General features: G+C 48.3%; 1 long non-coding RNA gene across 1 annotated transcript; it reads left to right on the top strand.

Annotated features, from left to right (window-relative positions):
• The first annotated feature begins 392 nt into the window (after nt 1-392).
• Nucleotides 393-11,946, top strand: LOC132534604 (uncharacterized). Its single transcript, XR_009546313.1, has 3 exons — nt 393-695; nt 7,233-7,328; nt 11,893-11,946. It is a non-coding gene; the product is annotated as an uncharacterized LOC132534604 (long non-coding RNA).
• Nucleotides 11,947-23,397: the final 11,451 nt, after the last annotated feature.

Below are 23,397 nucleotides of genomic sequence, written 5' to 3'. Positions count from 1 at the left end.
TTCATTCTGTGCTGCTGTCAGTGTGACTGTCACCGCTCTGGCAGGGAGCTCTCTATAATCTGCCCTGTCTGGCACACAAGTGAGGCTCCCTGTCTGCAGAGGGTTCAGACCTCAGCTTTTTCTCACCGTGGCTTCCCGCCCCCCCCCCCCCAGACCAGGCAGCATACCTTTCCACAAATTGGGTCATGTCACTCCAAGTTGACAGCAGAGTGCTAGGGCTGTGGGAGAGGAAGGGTCAGCCCAGAGGACATGCTCTGTGTTTTGCCCAGTGGTTGTAGGGGGTCACGAGGCACCAGAAAGCTGGGAACCAGGAGGAGGGACTGGGTGGGCTGATGGGCATCTCCTCTATCTGACTGCTCAGCCCTGGGCGTGACCTCTGTCAGGTCATCCGGGGTGTGTTGAGGTGGAACTAATGCCCTTGGCTGGTGAGCTGTGGTCTCCTGTTGCAGGGAAGACGGATTTCTCTGCAAAGAAAACCAGTGCCACCTACAAAGAGACTTCCCTCAGGGGGAGCTGGGACTGGGCTCGGCACTCCAAAGTCTTCTAGGCAAGGAGAGTGCAGCCAGTCACTTCTGTTGGCCTCTGTGACAAAGGACCATCAGCTTGGTGGCTTCAAACAACAGGAATCAGTTTTTTGCCCCAGCACTGGACTGAAACCCAGGGGTGTATGTGCTGCATTCTTCCAGAGTCTCCAGGTAAGAGTGGCTTCCTTGCTCCTCCAGCTTCTGATGATTCTAGGTATTCCTTGGCTTGTGGCCCCAATCACTCCAGTCTCTGCCTCTGTGATCAAACTGTCTTCTCATTTCCATCTGTAACCTCCATGTGCACCCCTCTTAGAATGGTGTTTGTGACAATATTTACAGCCCACTGGATACTCTCCCCATCTCAAGATCCTTGATATGGTCACATCTCAAAAGTTTTTATTTATTATTATTATTATTTTTTTTACCATGTAAGGGATAATCCATAGGCTCCAGGGACTAGAATGTGGTGGACATCTCAAAGGGCTGCATGATGGCGCACCCAGTTAAGTTCACAAGTTACCATGCTCAAGCACCAGGGTTCAAACGCCCCTGCTGTCTACCTGTAGGGGGAATGCTTGATGAGCAGTGAAGCACAGCTACAGTTCGTTCTCTCTCTCTCTCGCTCTCTCTCTCCTACTCCACACTCAATTTCTCTCTGTCCTATCAAATATATATATCAAAGAGTCAGTATTAAGCCTGTCCCAGAGAGTGTGCCAGGAAAGGGAGAAACTGAGGCATGGAGCAGCATTTTGCTGTCTGTTCACTTGGAAATTGAAGACTGGACTCTGACTCCCAGAGCAACCTCCCAGGGACCAGCTCGGCCCTCAGTCAGCCTCATGTCTCTCTCCAGGGTTGGGCAACGAGTTCCTGGCCCTGCCCCCCATCTCTGGCGCCTGTGTGGGCGGTCCTGGCAGCCTGACAGGACTTCTGGCCACAGAGTGAGGGCTCTTCTTTTCCAGAAACATCTTCTCCTAGTGCAGCCCTGAAATGGGGAAGGCTGCAAATCTCCCTCCACCCACGGAAACAGCTGGGGCCCAGGGTTAAGTCCTGTGAACTTAACCCTTCCAGGACCTGTGCTGGGGAGGGGTCGGGGCTGTACATGTGTAGGGGGTGGGCACAGGGCTCCCCCAAGACTGCTTACTGAGGGACTTAAAATCCTCATCCTGCCACCAGTGTGGAAGGGCAGGCAGGTCTGGTTAATGCCTAGAGTGACTGGAAAAGCCACGCAGGAAGAGGGTTGTCGGGGGGTTGAGGGCAGGGGAGTGTATGAGCCCCCTCTTCAGTCAACAGCAGGGTCTCAAAAGCCCTTCTGCTCAGAACCAGAGAGACCAGGCTCTCTCTGGAAGGGGCCTACACAGAAGTCAGGGTGGTCTGTGGAGCAGTTTCCTGAGCATCTTCTCTGTAGATTGTGAGCATCTGAGGCCAGGGCCCTTGCTTATCTTCCAGAGACTTGATTCTGGAAGAGCCTCCAGCTGCCCAGGATCCCCTGTCTTTCCCACTTCTGACAGGATCCATCTGGCCATGATAGTCCACAGGAGTGGAAGGCTTTGTAAATTTGGGGCATGGCACCCCTGGGGTGGCTGTAGTTTGTGGGAGCCAGGAGAGGGCTGGCTTACCTGTAGGCATGCTGACTCTACTAAGATATCTCTGGCAACACTGATCCAGGGGCTTCCGAGACCAATGTCTCTTCTGCTTATCCCTTCCCCCTGGAGCACTTGAGGACCCCACCACACTTCCTGGAAATAGACACAGAGAACCCAGAGATGTCTAGCAATTTGCTCAAACTCACACAATAGTCATGTGATGCTGGAGCCCGGAGGAGAATCCAGGTCGGTGGCCTGAGGCCTGGTCCAAGGTGGGTTGCCTCTGCTAGGTGTGGTGTATGAATTAATACATGGCAGTAATTATTAGCATAGCTAATTAACTTAGAATACTTGTTGCCAAGTTTAATCTACTCTGTAAGAGCAGACTTAAAAGTTTTTTTTTTAATTATCTTATTTGTTTATTGGAAAGTGACAGCCAGAAGTGAGGGAAGAGGGAGATAGAGAGTAAGAGAGACAGACAGACACCTGCAGCACTGCTTCAACCACTCACAAAGCTTTCCCTCTATAGGTAGGGACCAGGGGCTTAAATTTGAGCCCTTGCGCCTTGTAACATGTGCGCTCAGCCAGGTGCACCACCACCAGGCCCCAAGAGAAGATTTTTAAAGCTTTCCCTTTGCATGATGCCGATGAGGTGGCTCGGGGCTTGAACCCAGATCCTCCCACATGCACTCTACCCTGGTGAGCTATCTACTGGCCCCTAAGAGACTAGGTCTTGAAAGTTCTCATCGTAAGAAACAAATGCAGATTTAAATCCTTCCACCTGCAGGATAGTTCATGAGTGGTGAAGCAGGGCTGCAGGTGTCTATTTCCCTCTATCTCTCCTTCCCCTCTTGATTTCTTTCTTTATAAAAATAATATATATATATATATATATATATATATATATATATATATATATAATAAAAAAGAGAAGGAAATACCCATGTAGGGTTGGAGAGGAAGCATACAGCACAAGACTTTCATGTGTGAGATCCCAGGTTCAATCCTCAGTCCCTCATATGCCAGAGATGAGCAGTGCTCTGGTGTCTCTTTCTCCTAAAAAGAATTAAAAACACTGCAGTGTATGATAATGGATGTCAACTCCATTTTGTTCCCCACAGACCACTGCTTAGCTCTGGCTTATGGTGATGCTGGGGATTGAACCTGGGACCTCAGAGCATAAGGCATGAGTGTCTTTTACATAACCACGATGCTTTCTCTTGAATCTGTCAGCTCCACTTACTGTGAGCTCATGCAAAAGTCAAATTACCAAATTGTGCACACAAAAGTGCACAGTGTGTTAAGTCAGTTAGAAAACTGAAGAAGGGGGCCAGGTGGTGTTGCACCCAGTTATGCATACATGGTACTATGTGAAAGGATATGCTCATGGACCTGGGTTCAAGCCCCCACTCCCCAGCTGCAGGGGGAACGCTTCATGAGCCGTGAAGAGGGCCTGTAGGTGTCTTTCTCTCCCGCTCTCGGTCTCCCCATCCCCTCTCAATTTCTCTCTGTCCTCTCTAGTAAGAAATAAAAAAATAAAAAGGAAAAAATAGCTGCCAGAAGAAAAAAATAGAAAATTGAAGAGGATACTTCAGTTGATAAAGAACAAACAAAGGAATACGGTCGGGAGGCTGAGGAGAGAGGGGAGAGTAGAGGCCAAGGCAGCTGGGTAGGGGTGAGGCCTTTGGTTGCAGGAAGCTTCCTCCCCCAGGCTGCAGAGCCCATGGGTCTTTGTGGGTGGACCCACAGTCCGGCCCTACAGGAGGTAGACTGGGTGTGCGAGGCCTGGTGGGTCCTGACTGGCCCCTCCCCCTAAACACGCCAGGGGGACAATGGTGGCAGCGCTCCTGCTCAGCACAGGGTAGCTGTGCCAGCCTGCTCAGCCGGACGAGGAGGGACAAGGAACCCTTGTGTGGCCTGGCCTTCAGATGCTGCTCCACCCGCCTGGCCTGGGGGCTGGTCGGAAGTTCAGTCCCTGGGCTGGGAGCCTGTACTGGGGGAGGGGCAGCGGCGGTTGGGGTCACCTGCAGGTCCCCAGGGAGCCCGCTGGGGCTGAGCAGGCTAGGCCTACATCTTTGGAGCTTGGAGGCCAGGAAGCTGGCCTGGGGCTTCTGGTGGAGCCTTTGAGCAGAATCACTATTTCCGGATCTTTCCCATTTGATCTTGGTGCAGCCTGGGGGGGAGCCATGGGAGGGTGTTGACTCCCAATTCACAGATGAGCAAACAGAGGTTCAAAGGGGTGGGAGGCTTTACAGGAGGCCACCCAGGAGTAGCAGGCAGCTCTGGGATCCCCCCCAGGCTCCTGGGTGGGGGCAAGAGGTGGGTACAGGGAGGTTCTTCAAGGCCAAGTGCATCCAACAGGCCAAAAATGGACTCATGCTGCCAGGTCCTCCCCCTGCTCCACCTTTCCCAGACACACCCACTGCTCCCCATCCTGCCTGCTCAAAGCCCAGCGCCCACATTCCAGGTCCAGGAGGCCCAGGGTCCCCAACAGCCAGAATCCACTCAGCTTTTCCTTGAAATTCCATACAGCCTGGGCGTAGGGCAGGAGCCGGGAATGTGCTTCAACTGAACAGTCTGTCTTTCATGGTAATGTGCATCAATCACCCCATTGTTCCCTCTGCCTTGTGCTGGACCTCTGGGACTGGCCCAGGCTCCCTCTCAGAGCCGGTGGGTGTGGGAAGTGGAGAGCAGGTGGGGATGGGCGCCCCCTTGTGACTGGATCCTCACATGTGCACAGTGAGTCCCCATCAGAGTGACCACGCCCTGCTTTCTTCCTGGGGTCCCTCAGAAAGTGGGAGAGAAGCTGGGGAGGCAGCAGAATGGTTCTGCAAAGCATTCTCATGCCTGAGGCTTTGAGATCCCAGATTCAATCCCTAGCACTACTGTAAGTCAGAGCTGGTGTCTTCTCTCTCTCTTAAAAAAAAAGGAGAGATTATAGGACAAAGCAAGTTGGAGTCAGGCATATCATAAAGGTGGGGTGCTGTTAAAAAAGGGCCAACTCAAGGGCCAGACCCCAAAGTCCCCATCTCAACACTCCCTTTGCCCCATCTCCCACCTGTAAAGTGAAAAGTGTGGCTTGGAGAACAGTATATACCAGGTAGGGTGCCTGCCTCGCTCTGCACATTTCCCAGACTCAAATCCTGATACCATATGGGAGCTGCCACAGCACAGGGGGCAGCTCTGGTGCAGTGGCGTCTCTCTCTCTCTCTCTCTCTGTCTGAATGAAAACGGGATGTAACCATACTAAGTGAGATAAGTCAGAAAGAGAAGGATTAATATGGGGTGATCTCACTCATGGGCAGAACTTCAGAAACAAGAACAGAAAGTCAAATTTGGACTGGTGTATTGCACCAAAGTAGAGGACTCAGGGGAAAGAGGATGGAAGAAGTGGGGGGAAGGGCAGAGGGCAGTGGGTGTATGTGGGGTGTTGTTTCAGGTCCTGATACATGATGACTGAAAAGGACCTAAGCTTGGGGTAAGAGTGTTTTTGCAGACACACCTTTTATCTTGGTGAGATGAGCAATTGTGTCCATGTGTCCCTTCCCCCCAAAAAAAGTGACATGAGAATAACTTAAGCTCATGCTCAAGGTCTTGGCTTGTTTAAAAACAAACAAACAAAAGAAAAGAAAAACCCCAGGAGTTTGAAGCAGAAGGGATCAGAGCCTGAGTCCTGCTCTGACCTTTGCCATCTGGGTGCTGATCTGCAGTGCCTCTGTAAACTGGCGCCATCCGAGAGAGGTTGACAAGCAGATCAGCTCACTCACTCCAAAGTCTTCGCTGCCCCACACCAACTCCTGGGGTGTCTTCTTTGGTCGCTGGCAGAGCACAGATCTGAGGAAGTCGGCAGGGTCCTCTGCTCTCAGTGAGGTCTGTCCAGTGACACTCTCAGACTGTTCAGTTTGTCTGCCACCATGGGCCTTTTGTTTGTTTTGCTTTGTCTTTATAATATTTCTGCTCATTTGTAGGTGACATCACTGCTTGAACTGGCACCCAAGTGCAGCTCTTTTTTCATTCAGGGAGACAGAGACATAGAGAGATAGGAGAGAGAGAGAGAGAGAGAGAGAGAGAGAGAAGAGGGAGAGGGAGGGAGGGAGGGAGGGAGAGAGAGAGAGAAGAAGGAGAGAAGAGGGAAAGGGAAGGAGGGAGGGAGGGAGACAGTAGGAGGGAGGGAGGGAGGGAGAGAGGAGAGAAGAGGGAGAGGGAGGGAGAAAGAAGAAGAAGAGAAGAGGGAGAGGGAAGGAGGGAGAGAGAAGAAGAGAAGAGGGAGAGGGAAGGAGGGAGGGAGAGGGAGAGAGAGAGGGAGAGAGAGAAGAGAGGAGAGAGGAGTTTCCTCTGGCATTATACCTCCCATGTGATGTCCAGGTTTGAACTTGGCCTGACTCAGTATCTTCCTACCTCCTCCAGCACAGCCTTGTAGCTCAGTGCAGGCTTTGTAGCTGAGCTGGCTCTGCCACCCGCCACTCTCGGTCAGCTGCTTCCATCCAGGGGCCTGCACACTCTCACTGACTCACCGTCTGCCCACCCACCCACTCACCACAGTCTCCAGACGGTAGGGCCACTGTTCCCATCCCACAGAAGGGCAGGAAGTGCAGGGAGGTGGAGAGCCAGCCCTGCTGGTTTGGGATCTGGTGCTGGAATAACTCTCCACACATCCCTCCAGGTCTTGCCCTGGGCTGACAGGTGTGTGTAGGGGAGTGCCTCTGGGGCAGGGAGAGTCTGACCTTGGTAATGACACCCAGGTGGCAGGGTGCATGCGGTTCCCATGGAGATAGGAGAGCAGATGGCAGATAAGAATCTTAGCTCCCCTTCACAGGCTCCACCCACCACCCCCAGCTCTGAGTCACCTATCCCCTGGCCACCAACATCCACACAGGCTGGGTACAATGACATCAAAGCCTCCCACCCTGTCTCTCAATGAGTTCAGTTTACTCTTGGGTTTGGCCTCGCTCAAAGCATTTACATATTTTTGACTATGTCAATATTTTTTCCCATCTCTGCCAAGTCCATATGCTAATTAATATTCCTTAACTTTTTTTTAATGCAGTGCCAAAAAGTGACAATGTGATACTGCCAAGAGAGATCCTCCCCAGGCTCAATATTTCCATTTTTATTTTAGGTACAGAGAGGGAAAGAGGAGAGACACCACAATACCACCCCATCACCCATGGTGTTCCCATGTGGCTTTGGAGATTGGACCCAGGGCTTCGCTCATGAGAAGGTGAGCACACTGTGAGCTTTTTCCCAGTCTTGATTAATGTTTTCAGACCATTTTTTGCATTTTTAAAAATTTCTTTATTGGGGTATTAATGCTTTACATTAATAAATGTAAATACAATAGTTTGTGCATGCACAACATTTCTAAGTTTGCCATATAACAATACAACCCCCACTAGGTCCTCTGTCATCCTTTTCCAGGACCTAAACTCTACCCCCTACCACCCACCCCAGAGTCTTTTACTTTGGTGCAATGCACCAACTCCAGTTCAGGTTCTACTTGTGTTTTCTCTTCTGATATTGTTTTTCAACTTCTGCCTGAGAGTGAGATCATCCCATATTCATTCTTTTGTTTCTGACTTATTTCACTTAACATTATTTCTTCAAGCTCCATCCAAGATGGGCTGAAAACGGTGGAATCACCATTTTTACCACAGCTGAGTAGTATTCCATTGTGTATATATACCACAAGTTGCTCAGCCACTCATCTGTTGTTGGACACCTGGGTTGCTTCCAGGTTTTGGCTATTACAAATTGTGCTGCTATGAACGTAGGTATACACAAATCTTTTTGGATGGGTGTGTTGGGTTCCTTAGGATATATCCTCAGGAGAGGAATTGTGGGATTATAGGGTAGGTCCATTTCTAGCCTTCTGAGAGTTCTCCATTCTGTTCTACACAGAGGTTGGAGCAATTGACATTCCCACCAGCAGTGCAAGAGGGTTCCTTTGACCCCACAATCTCTCTAGCATTTGTTGCTGTTTCCTTTTCTGATGTATGATATTCTCACAGGAGTAAAGTAGTATCTCATTGTTGTCTTTATTTGCATTTCTCTGACAATCAAAGACTTGGAACATTTTTTTTCATGTGTTTCTTGGCCTTTTGGATCTCTTCTGTGGTGAATATTCTTACCATGTCCTCTCCCCATTTTTGGATGGGATCATTTGTTTTCTTGTTGTTGAGTTTGGCAAGTTCTTTATATATTTTGGTTATTAAACTTTTTTCTGATGTATGGCATGTAAAGATCTTCTCCCATTCTGTGAGGGGGGGTCTCTTTGTTTGGGAATTGGTTTCTTTTGCTGTACAGATGCTTTTTAATTTGATGTAGTTCCATAGGTTTATACTTGCCTTAGTCTTCTTTGTAATTGGATTTATTACATTGGATATCTTTAAGATTTATGTTTAAAAGAGTTCTGCCAGTATTTTCCTCTAAGTATCTGATAGTTTCTGGTCTAACATCCATGGCCTTGATCCACTTGGAATTTACTTTTGTGTTTGGTGAAATAAAGTGGCTCAGTTTCATTCTTCTGCATGTTTCAACCCATTTTTTTCCAACACCATTTGTTGAAGAGACTCTTCTTTCCCCATTTAATAGTCTGGGCCCCTTTGTCAAAGATTAGATGTCCTGAGGTGTGGGGCTCACTTCTGGGCTCTCAATTCTATTCCACTAGTCAGTGTGTCCATTCATGCTCCAGTACCAAGCAGTTTTGATGACAATGGCCCTATAATACAGTTTGAGATCTGGGAGTGTGATGCCTCCGGTTCTTTTCTTTCTTCTCAAGATTGTTTTGGCAATTCTAGGTCTTTTCTGGTTCCAGATAAACATTTGTAGCATTTATTCTATTCTCCTAAAAATGTGGTTGGGATCTTGATGGGGATGGCATTAAACCTGTATATGGCTCTGGGTAATATATTCATTTTGATGATGTTAATTCTTCTAACCCATGAGCATGAATATCTTTTCACTTCTTTGTGTCTTTTTCTATTTCCTTGAGTGGTGATTCATAATTTTCAGTATACAAGTCTTTCCTTTCTTTGACTAGGTTTTTTTCCTAGATATTTTATTGTTTTTGTTGCTATAGTAAAAATAATTGATTTCTGGATTTAATAGTCTTCTTTTTCCCCCTTTTTATTTATTTATTTGCCTCCAAGTTTCTCCCAGGGGCATGGTGCCAGCACTATGAATCCACTGCTCCTGGCAGCCATTTTTTCCATTTTATTGGACAGTACAGATGGGAGAGTGAGGATACAGAAGTTGGGTGGTGGGTGTGATGTGGAACTATACATTGTAATCTTACAATCTTGTAACAAACTATTAATAACTCCATCTTCTTAGAGTTTGCACAAAGGAATGCCACTGACTTTTGTATGCTAATTTTGTAGCCTGACACCTTACCGTGTTGCTTGATGATTTCCAAAAGCTTCTTGCTGGATACTTTAGGTTTTTCTATGTATGCTGTCATGTCATCTGCAAATAGGGAGTTTGACTTCTTCTCTTCCAATCTGTATCCCTTTAATTCCTTGCTCCTGCCTGATTGCTATGGCAAGAACTTCCAACACTATGTTGAATAGTAATGGTGACAGTGGGCAGCCCTGTCTAGTACCTGATCTGAGAGGAAATGCTTCCAGTTTTTCACCATTGAGTATGATGTTGGCTGTAGGTTTGCTATATATATATGGACTCCACTATCTTGAGGAATTTTCCATCTAATCCCATTTTTTTGTAGCGTTTTGATCATAAAGGGATGTTGGATTTTGTTAAAGGCTTTCCCTGCATTTATTGATATAACCATGTGGTTTTTGGTCTTGCTTTTCTTGATGTGGTGGATCACGTTGATTGATTTACATATATTAAACCAACCTTGCATGCCTGGGATAAACCCCACTTGGTCATGATGAACAACCTTTTTAATATACTGCTATATCCAGTTGGCTAGAATTTTGTTCAATATTTTAGCTTCTATGTTCATCAGAAATACTGTTCTGTAGTTTTCTTTTTTGGTTGTGTCCCTGTCTGCTTTTGGTATCAGAGTGATGTTGGCTTCATATTCCTGTGTCTTCAATCTTCTGGAGGACTTTTAAAAGTAGAGCTATTAGTTCTTCTTTGAAGGTTTTGTAGAATTCATTTGTAAAACCATCTGGTTCAGGACTTTTATTCTTGGGAAGGTTTTTAATAACTGTTTCAATTTTGTTAACTGTGATAGGCCTGTATATATTATCTACTTCCTCTTTATTTAATTTTGGAAGTTGGTAGGTATCTAGGAAATCGTCCATTTCTTCCAGGTTCTCTAGCTTGGTGGCATATAGTTGTTCTTAGAAGCCTCGCATGATATGTTGAATTTCTGCGGTGTCTGTTGTGATATCTCCTCTTTCATTTATGATCTGATTTATTTGGGTCTTCTCCCTTTTTTGTTTTGTGAGTCTGGCTAAAGGTTTGTCAATTTTGTTCACTATTTCTAAGAACCAACATTTACTTTCATTGATCTTTTTTTAAAAATATTTTTGTTTATTTATTTTCTCTTTTGTTGTCCTTGTTGTTTTTCATTGTTGTTGTAGTTATTATTGTTATTGATGTTGTCATAGTTAGATAGGACAGAGAGAAATGGAGAGAGGAGGGGAAGACAGAGAGGGGCAGAGAAAGATAGACACCTGCAGACCTGTTTCACTGCTTGTGAAGCGACTCCCCTGCAGGTGGGGAGCGGGGGGCTCGAACCGGGATCCTTATGCCGACCTTGTGCTTTGCGCCACCTGCACTTAACCCGCTGAGCTACAGCCCGATTCCCTTCATTGATCTTTTGTATAGTTTTCTTATTTTCAATGTTATTTATCTCTGCCCTAACTTTAGTTATTTTTGTCCTTCTGATTGCTTTAGGGTTCCTTTATTATTTTTCTTCTTCTAGGTCTTTAAGGTGTGCAATTAGATTGTTTATTTGTGCTTTTTCCTGTTTCCTAATATGGGCTTGTATGACTATGAACTTCCTTCTCAGAACTGCTTTAGCTGTGTCCCAAATATTTTGATAGCTTGTGTCTTCATTTTCATTGAACTCTCGAAACATTTTGATTTCTTCTTTTATTTCCTCTTTGACCCAGTAGTTGTTAAGGAGTGTACTGTTGAGCTGCCACATTTTGAGACCATTACTGATCTTATGTTTATTGTTAAGTGTTAGTTTAATTCCACTGTGGTCTGAGAAGATGCTGGGGATGATTTCAGTACTCTTGAATTTGCTGATGCTGTCTTTGTGGCCTAATATATGGTCTATCCTTGAGAATGACCCATGTGGACTTGAGTAGAATGTGCATTCCAGTTTCTTGGGATGAATGACTCTGAAAATGTCCAATAGTTCTAGTTTATCTATCTTCTCATCTAGCTCCCTAATTTCTTTATTGATTTTCTGCTTGGATGATCTGTCAAGTTTAGAAAGTGGGGTGTTAAAGTCCCCTACTATTACTGTGTTGCTGTTAATATATTGCTGTAGCTCTTTCAGTAGATGTTTGAAGGATTTTGATAGATAGATAGATAGACAGATAGATACAGGGAAGCAGGGTATTGCTCAGCTCCAGCTCAAGGTGGCATTGGGGAATGAACCTGCATTCCCAGAGACCTCAGCTAGGCAGTTCTGTGCTCTAACAGGCTAAGCTAATCCTTCAGTCCTGGAAAGAGAGGGAGGGAGGGAGGGAGGGAGGAAAGGAGAGAGAGAGAGAGAGAGAGAGAGAGAGAGAGAGAATATAAAAGGGTGACCAGGGCGCTGGCTGTGACATTTGTTTCAGTCATTCTTGGTTTCTGTTCAGTGTTAGCATTGAATCCAGGACCTCATGCATCAAGACGTGAGCCATCTCCCAGCCCTGAAGGTGAGATGTGCCTTATTTTGATTTGCTCAGTTGTCTAAGTTTTCAGGATAATATAACCAACATCTCTCTGACAACAAAGAGAGAGAGCTTTGTACTTCCAAGCCCACAGGGAATCCAAGAGTGCTCCTGCCACCCCTCCTGCCCTTCCTCCCCAAGTGTGAAGACTTCCTCTCTCAGCAGAATCCCTTTCTGAGGATTCATTTGCCTCTGATCTCTGGAACCCTTGACTTCCTCCCTTCTTCTTTTATGGTTTGTCCTTTCATTTTGTCAAAACATACCCTCAAGCTCCTTCCTGGGGAGAGGGGCAAGAGGGCTGTGACATTTCATATATATATATATATATATATATATATACTTTTTGTTTTGTATTGCTTGTTTTTTCCTTTTTTGCCTCCAGGGTTATCACTGGGGCTCTGTGTCAGCACTAAAAGTCCACTGCTCCTGGTAGCCATTTTTTTTTCCATTTTATTGGTTATGACAGAGAGAAAGTGAGAGAGGAGGGGGAGATAGAGAGGGAGAGAGAAACATAAACACCTGCAGACCTGTATCACCGCTCCTGAAGTGGACCCCCTGCAGGTGGGAAGTGGGAGTTCCTCACCCACGGTCATGGTCATGGCCATGGTCATGGTCACAGTCACGGTCACGTGTCTCCTCTAGCAAGCGAGCTCTCTCCCATCACCTTGACAACTCCTTCTCCCCCGCCACCTGCCATTCTAGTATCATTTTATTGAGAAATGTTGATTTGCAGGGGTTGTGTCGTCACAAGGGGACAGACAGCTCTATATTTCCCCAAGGGAGACTTCAGTACATTTCACTCTCAACCAAACCACCATCTTGGTCTACCATAAGGACCTCTGAGCTGATCCCTTGGCCTTCAAACCTCCCACCTTTAAATCTAGCTCCTCTTCTGCATTTACATGAACTTTCTACAACTCACAACGGGTAGTTACCATGACTGGCAGTGTTTCTGACCTGTGCCAAGCCTGACACCTGGCCTGTGAGTGTCACCACCCATGTCCACTCCCATCATCATCTCCTCTCTCTGTCCCCAGCTGAGCCCTTCATACTCTAATGAGAGCAGAGGCCTCCAGCCCTGGGCCTATCACACATTTTCATGCCCCAATCCTTGCTCCAGCTGTTCCTTGGGTCTCTTAACACCCTTTCTCTGTGGCTGCCGGATGAATTCCTGCACTTATTGAGGGACCTAGATAGGAGGGTTCTGGTCTCTGTAGTCTTTCTGGGTCCCTGCCCAGGAATTAATCACACCTTCTCAGTAGGACAGTAAAGCACTTGTTATTGTATGTCTGTACTCTGCTAGGGGAGAAATATCCATATGTGAATGTATGTAAGAACATATATTGTTGGTATGCTTCTAATTCTACTTCTAAAAACCTCTTCTGTTTCATTTGGTTCAATCCCCCCTGCTTAACACCATTCTATTTACATAACCACTGCTGCGGTCTATTTACATAAATCACTTTTACATTTACATAAAGCACTACCCTCCCTCCAGGGCATTGGTGGTTCAGTGGTAGAATTCTTGCCTGCTCCGCCCCCTCTCCTTGTCACACCCTGATTTTCACCAGTCACTTTTCTCTCCATCCTCTGTATGTCACATCTTGTTTACACCCTACTTGGAAAGTATGTAAGGACAACATTGTTCGTTTTAGTTAGTTGGTAGTTGTGTTAGTTTTAGTCTAGCTCAGCTTAGATTGCACTGCGTCCTGCATGAATAAAGAGATACTGCGTACAGCTCAACCATGAGTCCCTAGTCGTCTGTTACCCGCCCGTGAAGCCAGCCTGTTGAAAACAACATATGGCGCCCAATGTGGGGCCGGACCTACGCAAGTCCCGGATAAGTGAAGACAACAATATATTGGGTTGTTGGAGGTCATGATGCAATTTTGCATAGAAAAACATGGAAAATACATCATGACTTTTCCAACAACTCAATATATAAGAATATATGTACGTATATATATATGTATATATGATATTCCACACACCTTCCCCACCACACGCACACCATACCTCACATCCTTTCTGTCTATATTGCAGTGGGAATTATGGAGAATTCTCAATTACCAAGGCAGAGGAGAGATCAGTGCATGCATTACACTGATGTGTGTGGTCCCTTAATTACTGTGAATTAAGGTGGAAGTGTTGGTGAAAGTGAACATCATTTTGTCACCAGCTGTGTCCCTGGTCTCTCCAGTCACCCAGAGCCCTCATTATCCCATAATTAAATTAATTGGATACAGACAAGAGGGGAAGGGGTGATATAGAGGGGGAGAGAGAGAGACACCTGCAGCTCTGTCTCCTGGCTCAGGAAACTTTCTTCCTGCGGATAGGGGCTGGGGGCTTGAACCCAGGTCCTGGCACATGGTAACATTGTGTGCCCAACTGAGTGCACCACTGCCTGGGCCCACCCAGTATCCTTCACTAGTGGAGCCAGTAGAGGAAATGGAATCTATGTCTTTGCCTGCTGAGCAGGGACTGAGCTCCTTGCTCCAGGCGTCCTCTGCTGTCCACAGCCCTTTCCTCCTGCTCTCTGCTCAAGCTCCTTTCTAGGCAGGTGTGTGGCCACCGGGGACCTCTCCTGGAAGAAGGGCCTAGAAGTCCTTGGACACAGTCATGCACATGCCTCTGGTTCAGCACCCCCCTCCAATGCCCTTTGATATGTTTCAGAAGATTTCCCAGCCCCCTGGAATTGGGGTGTGAATTTATAGCTTTCCTAATGGTGTCTCTGGATGTTAAGTTTCTCTCTCTGTGAATATTTTGTTTATTTTTTATTTTAATGAGAGAGATAAGGAGGGATAGATAGATAAGCACCACAGCACTGCTCAGCTTTGATTTATGTTGATGCTGGGGACTGAACCTAGGACCTCAGAGCCTCCGGCAAGGTCACTTTGTATAACCATTATGCTGTCTCCCTAGTTCATCAGTGTTAAGTATTTTAAAGGAGGTTCTGTCCCTGCTCACCCAGCACGCTCCCCCCCCCCCCCCCATAAAGAACCACTTAATCAGAGATCCTCAGGGGAGCTTCCGGACTGCAGGGAAAACTCCCTTTAAGAAAGGTAAACATTTTCACAGGATGCACCGGGTTGCAGTAACTGTGTTGCAAAACCCTTCATCAGATAAGCGGGTTCGCGGCCGCCCAGCGCTGGCGTTGCCCCAGAGCACGTCCTGTGAGACTGGGCAGGGAGCTTCCCTGAGCCAGGAGTCCCAGGCCCAGACAGGAAGCACTTCTGAAGGCTTATCATCGGGGTGGAGGGGCGTGGGTGGAGACAAGGGGCATTCACATCCGCTCGGCCACCCTGAAGTTTACACACAGAAATGGTTCCGCACGCACAGCTGGGAGGTCGCGAACACCGGTACTCGAGCTCCGGAACCGGCGCGCCCTCAGGTGGTCAGGAGGAGAACTGCACCTCCGGCTGCTGTGGCTAGAACCTCAGCTCTAAGTCCCTTCCCACCAAGGTCTGAAATAAAAACATGGCTCCACAAAAAAGCCATTTCGTGCTTTTACTTATGAAAAATCTTCCAGCCTGCCGTATTGTGGATATTTTATTAAGCCACAAAGCCCCCAGAGTTTAATCTCCCAAATTTTTGAATATTAAGAATTCTTTGGTTCTGATAAACATAGCTTACTTTTTTTCTTTTCCCTTTTTGTTTTTCTTCCTTCCTTTCTTTTTAGCGTCCAGGGTTATCGCTGGGTCTTGGTGCCTGCGCTATGAATCCATTGCTCCTGCAGCAATTTGATTTATTTATTTTTTGATAGGACAGAGAAAAATTGAGAGGGAAGGGGGAGATAGAGAGGGAGAAAGAAAGATACCTACACACTTGCTTCACTGCTTGTGAGGTGATCCTCCCCTCACAGGTAGGAAGCCAGGGGCTCGAACCAGGATCCTTGAGTGGCTCCTTGTGCTTCTTACTGTGTGCTTAACCTGGTGCACCACCATGTAGCCCCCACTTACTTTTTTCTTTATTGAATTTTCTTCATTTTATTTTTATTTTTATTTACCAGAGCAATTATCTGGCTTATAGTAGGACTAGGGTTTGAACCTGGAACCTTTCCTGTCTTGAGCATGCTTCATTTTATAAATAAAAGAAATAAATGGTGTTAATAATGCACATACTGAAGCGTAGGGAGATCAAGGCCTTTTTATAGTTTTAAAGCATACTTTTAAGCATACTTTTCTTTTTTAAAATCTTTTTTATTTACTTCTGGATAGAGACAGAAATAAATTGAGAGGGAAGAGGGAGATAGGAAGAGACTAAGAGAGACATATGCAGCTTTGCATCACCACTCATGAAGCTTCCCTCCTTTAGGTGGGGACTAGGGGCTTGAACCTTGATCCTTGTACCCTGTAACATGTGCACTCAACCAGGTGCTCCATCACCTGACCCCCCCCCTTGTATAGTATTCACTGAAGATTCTAAAAAGCTTTGTTTAAACCAGAATTATCAATATTCACCATGTTGAAACTAAAGGGCAGAAAACTTTTCAACGTTTAATTAGTAAGACTATCACGCCTGTTAACATAAACAGTGGTTATAATGCATCATCACAAAGAGCATCATCACAAATAGATTTCAATAAAATATTGTTTCCCACTGACTATTTTATAGTGGACTTAGGAAATAAAAATAGAAGAGTGGCATTGCTTTATACTTTCACAAAGCCTGCTAGTGTCTGGTTTAATAGAGGGCGGCGGGGTTCTCATATGCACTTCTGTGGTCACACTGCTCAACTCTGCTTTGGCTGAAGGACACAGAGCGACCTGACTTCACACAGATGGCTGTTAGACAAAGACAAGAGTATTGCAATGGCTGTTCTTATTTCAGAGACTTGAGGATATTGGTTTTTGGGCTATTATTTCAAACTGACCAAGTAAGAGTTTCCTAAGGATTGCCCACTCTGTGGAATCTGAAACCACATCAAGGAAGCTTTCACAGGTGGTTACACTAAAATCCACTAGATTCCTGCTGTCTCATGGGAGATTGCTTTTTCACCAGTGTTACCACTGGGGGCTCTCACCTGTGGACATTTCCCCCCCCCCTTTCTCCCTTCCTTCTTCCCTTTGACAGAGGTTGAGAGACAGAAAGAGAAGGAGAGATACCTCAAACAAAGGTATTGAAGAGAATCAAACCCAAGGCTTCATGCTTGCATGTCCTGTCCTCTGCTTGTTTTAAATGAAAAAAAAATCATTTCATACGAAAGAGAGAGAAGGATTCACATGAAAGAGAAAGAGAGAGGAAGATGGAATACTACTCTGCAATCAAAAGAGAAGACGTGTGTCCTTTGGGACAAAATGGATGGAACTGGAAGTGATTATGTTTAGCGAAATAAGTAAAGAGACAAAAGACGGGAGTCAGGTGGTAGCACAGTGGGTTAAGCGCAGGTGGCAGGCACAAAGCACAAGGACCAGAGTTAAGAATCCTGGTTGGAGCCCCGGCTCCCCACCTGCAGGGGGAGTCGGCTTCATAGGTGGTGAAGCAGGTCTGCAGGTGTCTTTCTCTCCTTCCTCTCTCTTCCCCTCCTCTCTCCATTTCTCTCTGTCGTATATAACAACGATGGCATCAATAACAACAGTAATAACTACAACAACATAAAACAAGGGCAACAAAATGGAAAACAAATAAATAAATAAATATAAAAAAATTAAAAAAAGAGATGAAAGACAACTACAGGATAGTTTCACTCATATGTGGGAACCAGAGAGTGGATGTGCATGAACTGACAAACAAAAACAAAAACAAAAGCAAAAGCAAGCAAACTATTTCCTTAAGTCTTTGTGAGAACTCTAGTCGTTATCTTTGGGAGGTGGGAGAGTGGGGACACAGAACTCTGGTGGTGGGTGTGGTGTGGAGCTGTAATCTTAGAATCTTTGGATGGATGGCTTCTGCCTGCTGAGCCATGAGTTGTGGGAGGGCCAACTTTCCCCCAATAAAAGCCCAGCCACCTGCTGCTTCTGTGTGAGCACATTGCTTGGGGGTGGGGGGAGTGTCCCATCCCAGTCAGTGACAGGGAGGGCGAGACACGGGGTGGGGGCAGACAGGTGGTGCCCAGACTCCCTGGAGCCAAGGACTTGGACACTGCTTCTCCCTGCACCCCAGCCATGACTGCCTCCCCCCCAGAGGGATCCAAGGAACATGCAGGGACCCTGCTCATCTCTGGGAGGCTACATCCCGCACTGTCCCTGGGCAGAAGACCCCCTCTGTGTTGTCTGACTGTGCATTCAGCCGGGGCATTTACTAGGCACCTACTGTGTGCTTGGCACTGCGGATAAGATGAGCAGCAGCTGGCATCACAGGAGGAGCCAAGAGCTGATTTCCACCCTGTGGATGAAGTGTAAGGGGAGAGAGATGCTGGGGATCCTTGTGGAGCAGTCAGGGAGGGCTTCCTGGAAGAGCAAATGCTTCTCCTGAGAGGAGGAGAGGGTCATGGGTTGGGAGAAAGGGGGATCCGAAGAGACTCACTTGTTCTGGGAGCTTCCAGAGGAGCTGTGAGGCCAGGGCTAAGGGAGTGTTGACCAGGAGAAGGAATTACCTGTTGTCTTGAGGTCATTGGGGGCAGGGAGGGGACCCGACCACACTCCCACTTTAGGAAGATGGTTTAGGCAGCAGTGTATCTGGGAGAGGCTTCAGTGAAGCTGTGTGGGGCCAGGGCAGGGTTTGGGGTTATCACTTTTGGTCATGTGGAAGGGGCCTGGAGGGGTGACCCTCACATTTCTGCTTTGGTTCAGGGCTGACTTTCTGCTGTCTGGAGGGACAGGCTGGGGGGCAGACTTGGGGCTCAGGTGGGGACCTAGAGCTCAGGCTCACAGTAGCTGAGGGAGTATGGTGGGGCCAATGCTGGGTTACAGGGTTGGTGACCTCAGTGTGGCCGAGCAGCTGGGGCTCTGTCCCCACCTCATTCTGGGGTGGAATTCACCCCTATGGTTAAGTAGAAGCCCTTCCCCAAACAGAACTGGGGTACATGTGTGGGGTAAGTCCCCAGTTTCTAGCCTTGCTCACCAGTTGCTGAGCTGGTTTGGAAAGAGTTAGCTTCTAAGGTGGGGTCCACACCCCATCTCTGTCCCCACCTCCATCCCACAGGGCTTGTCCCCAACCCCACCTGCTTATTATGGGGTTTCTGCTGAGCAAAGAAAAGCCAGTCAGGCATAGTGGAGCCCCAGCTCAGACTAGAGGATCTGGGGTGGGGTAGGGGGTGTGGGGTAGGTGTCAGTGGCCTTTGGGCCCTTTCCTCTGACACAGCACCAGGCTGTTGGGGAGCTCAGGGCTGGACATCTGAGGCCTCAACTGGAGGAAGGGCATTTGGGGATAGGGTATGGTCAGGAGTCAGAGCCACTGTGGGGTAGGGGGTGTGCAGGGTGTTTAGACATTAGGCCTCTTCTATTTCTAAAGATTTATTTATTTAGGGGATCAGGAGATGGCTTAGCTGGGACAGTGCACATTTACCATGAGTGAGGACTTGGGTTTGTTTTGACCTCTTGGCCAAGGCATAGGAGCACCCACGTGGGGGAGGCTTCATAAGCAGCGGAACAGTGCTATGTTCTCTCTCTCTCTCTCTCTCTCTGCCTCTCTTTCCCTTTTTATCTCCTTTTCACTTTCTCTCATCCTTTATCTTAAAAAAAATTAGAAAGGAGCCAACAGTGGGAACCATGGAAGTGTACAGGCACTGAGTGCAACAGTAACCTGGTGACAGAAGGAGAAGAAGGAGAAGGAGAAGGAGAAAAAGGAGGAGGAGGAGGAGGAGAAGGAGGAGGAGAAAGAGGAGAAGGAGGAGGAGGAGGAGGAGAAGGAGGAGAAGGAAAAGGAGAAGGAGGAGAAGGAGAGAAGGAGAGAAGGAGGAAAAGGAGGAGGAGAAGGAGGAGGAGGAGAAGGAGGAGGAGGACATTGAGGAGAAGGAGGAGAAGGAGGAGGAGAAGGTGGAGAAGGAGGAGGAGAAGGAGGAGGAGAAGGTGGAGGAGGAGAAGGAGGAGGAGGACATTGAGGAGAAGGAGGAGAAGGAGGAGGAGAAGGTGGAGAAGGAGGAGGAGAAGGAGGAGGAGAAGGTGGAGGAGGAGAAGGAGGAGGAGGACATTGAGGAGAAGGAGGAGAAGGAGGAGGAGAAGGAGGAAAAGGAGGAGGAGAAGGTGGAGGAGGAGAAGGAGGAGGAGGACATTGAGGAGAAGGAGGAGAAGGAGGAGGAGAAAGAGGAGAAGGAGGAGGAGAAGGAGGAGGAGAAGGAAGAGAAGGAGGAGAAGAAGATCGAGAGCAAGAGAGATTGATTTATTTAGCTAGAGGATGAGAGGCAGGAGGGAGGGGAGAGAGAGGCAGAGTGAGGAGAGACACTACGGCACAATTCCAGCACTCAGGAAGCTCCCCTTTGCATGGTGCTTCCATGTGGTGGCCAGGGGCTCGAACCCAGGCTCTCATGTGGTCTGAGAAGGAGACTGAGACCTGGGGCAACCACCTCCTTCCGCAGACGAGGAAGTGGGGACCAGAGAGGTGGGAGTGCTTGATGGCAGAACTATCACGTCCACCTAGCACGCCTCCGCACGCTGCTCACACCTCAGGCCTGGTGGCCTAATTGGTGGCAGACCCAGGCAGCTGCTTTTCTGTTCTTCGTTCTGTAAGGATTAGCTAATTTATTTATTAATATTTATTAATATGAGAGGCAGGACCACCTCACTCTGGCACATGAGGTGCTGGGGAATCTAACTCGGGACCTCATGTCTGCAAGTCTGGCTCTCTACTCACTGTGCTCAGCTGCTGCTTTCCAGGTCTTTGTCTCTTTGGTTCTAGCTGCCCCTGGCACAAAGAATGGGTCTGAGCTGGGGGAAAGGGAGCTTGCACTTGGCTGTGACCCAGGACTGTCCCTGAGCAGTAGGGGCAGGGCAGGAGGGGCTGGGGGGGGGGCCCTGTCACTTGCTAATTTGGGTCCTTCTGCCTTCCAGACAATGCCTGACAAGTGTGGGCACAGAGGTGGGGCCCCTGTCACCCATGGCCTTCCGAGACTTAGCTCCTCTGGGCAGACACTGGTGCCTCCCAAGTCCTGGGAACAGGGCAGAGGGGATAACAAATGAAGTCCCTGGAACCAGAGGCTAGAAACCCCTCTAGGCCTTCTTTCTCCCCGTCCCCAACCCACCCTGAATTGCTCCCCTGAACCTCTACATCTGTAAGCCTGGCTCTCATTCCTTCCCCTCCTGACAACTGCTCTCCTGGAAGCTTCCACTGAACTGAGACTGTACAGTGGTCCACATGGCTCATTCCCTGGGGTGCAGCTTCTGGCCAAGGCTGCCTCCCACCCTCTCTAGACTCTAAATGGGGGCAGGGGGAGGGCCGTCAACCTGGGGACAGGGTGTCCCCATGCAGGGTGTCTGTTTCCTGTTACTGGTATAACACATTACTCCTTGGTGACTGAGAGCAATGCAGGCTAGAGGGCCTTGTGGTTCTGAAGGTCAGAGATCCCAGATCCAGGCTCCCTGACAGGATGCTGGACACTCTAGAGAGAGGAGTCTATCTTCCCAGGGGCTACCTACATTCCTTGGGTCATGGGTAACTCCTCTGTCTCCAGACTCCCCATCGCCTCCTCCCAGGGCGACCTCCCAGGGCCTCTTCTCTCTGGACTGTGCCCACATAGATAACCCAGGGCTTCACTCCTACATAGTACAGTTCCCAAATCTACTCACATCTGCAAAATCCTTTTCATCTCAAAGGGTAGCACGTTCATGTTATCTTTAGTCACTGGATGTCTTTGGGGCTGGGGCATGATTCAGTTTACAGCAAGTGTGGTATTTGGGGTGTTTCCAAGACCCTGGTGCCACATGGGAGGTGTTGTGGCACCAGAAGAAGCTCTGGTGTTGGTAATTAATTAATTAATAAATTAATTAATATTTATACCTGAATGAAAAAGCAGCCTGCGGGTAGTAAAATCACACAGGTGCAAGACCCCAGCTATGCAAGAAGTAAAAATAAAAAGTCAGTGCAGAAGAATCTAGGAGACTCATGTTCCAGTCCCTAAATTCTAATTCCCAGCTGCTCCTTATCTGATTCCTACCTTCATTTTCCACCAGCCCCTCTGCTTGGAACCCTTTGCCTGCTGCCCCCCCCCCCAGCTGTAGCTACCCCCACAACTCACACCCCCACACACTACCACCTTTCTCCCTGGATGCCTCCCAAGCAATCTGAGGACCTCAATGGCTGGAGCCAGAGGGCAGGCTCTTTCTGCCCCCTGGGGGCACGAGGCTGTGTCTCCTTGGGACACCCTTATCCACCAGCTGTCTCCCTGAGTTAAGGGGGAGCCCAGCCTCTCCTGGCCTCCCACTAGGTGAGAACCCATGTATTCTGCCCACCCAGGACGCTGGCCCAGGAGCTTGTGACAATAGCAGCCACGGGATTAGCACAACGGGCATTGTCTCTCTCTGCAGCAGGGTGGGTATTATGTGTTCATCAGGCACCCTAAAAATACCCACCAACAGGTGCAGCACCCTTTCAGCCAGGAGGGTGCTGCCAGCGTCTGGCTGGAGACAAAGGCAGAAGGTGAGCTCACCCCCTGGGTGTAGCTGGGGGTGGGGGAGGGGCTGCTACTTGGAACCCCGGAGCCCAGGACTTCTGGAACCGCACCTGGGGAGGGGTACATGCCCCAGGGGCATTTATGGGGTGCCTGAAGAGAGAAAGCCGAGTCTTTGATCTCCTCTCTAACCCTCTCCCTCTTTGTCTCTCCTCAGAGGTCTAGTCCTTTATTGTGAGAGAGATGCACAACTCATCTCTGGCTCATGCTGGCATTCAGGGTTGAAAGTATGGCTTTTGAGTCCCAGAAATGCAAGTCTTGGGCTCTACTGGGCTGCGTTATCTCCCTGAGTCTCTAGTCTTCTGAGGCTTGGATTCCTGTGCTTCCCCATAAGAGAGGCAGGTTCAGAGAGCGCGCCTCCTCCCACCCCCTGAACCCCCAGGTCTGCATGTCCCTCACTGAGCCCTTTGCTCCCCATCGCCTGGTGCCCCTCTTGACTGGCCACACGCTCTCCCTCTCCCTCTGACTGGGGACTCCTGAATTGGTTACTGATGTTACTCAGCCTGTGACCAGGATGTGTGTGTGCTCCTGGGTCTCGCACACAATTGTGTTTAAGCTAGTGACCCTGTGTGTGTGTACACGTGTGCTGAGGGGTGGCTGTGTGGTACATAGCATGTGTGTGGTGTGTGATGTGCACGGTGTACATGCACGGCTTGAGTAGGGCTTGTGGCATGTGTGTGTAGTGTGTGCATATTCTGTGGGTTTGCTGTGTATGGTGTGTATTGTGTATGTGTTGTGTTTATGGTGTTGTATGTGTTACATGTTTGGGGTGTGTGGTATGTATGATAAGTGTAGTATGCACTGTGTGTATGGTGTTTAGTGTGATGATGTGTGGTGTGTGTCTGGGGGGGTGGGGGTGAGGGTTGGGGGCGGGGGAGGCCCAGGGG

The sequence above is a fragment of the Erinaceus europaeus genome, chromosome 19 (genome assembly GCF_950295315.1).
Source record: "Erinaceus europaeus chromosome 19, mEriEur2.1, whole genome shotgun sequence".
Classification (NCBI taxonomy): Eukaryota; Metazoa; Chordata; class Mammalia; order Eulipotyphla; family Erinaceidae; genus Erinaceus; species Erinaceus europaeus.
The sequence above is the reverse complement of the archived record's forward strand: the minus strand, read 5'-3'. Positions and strand labels throughout refer to the sequence as shown.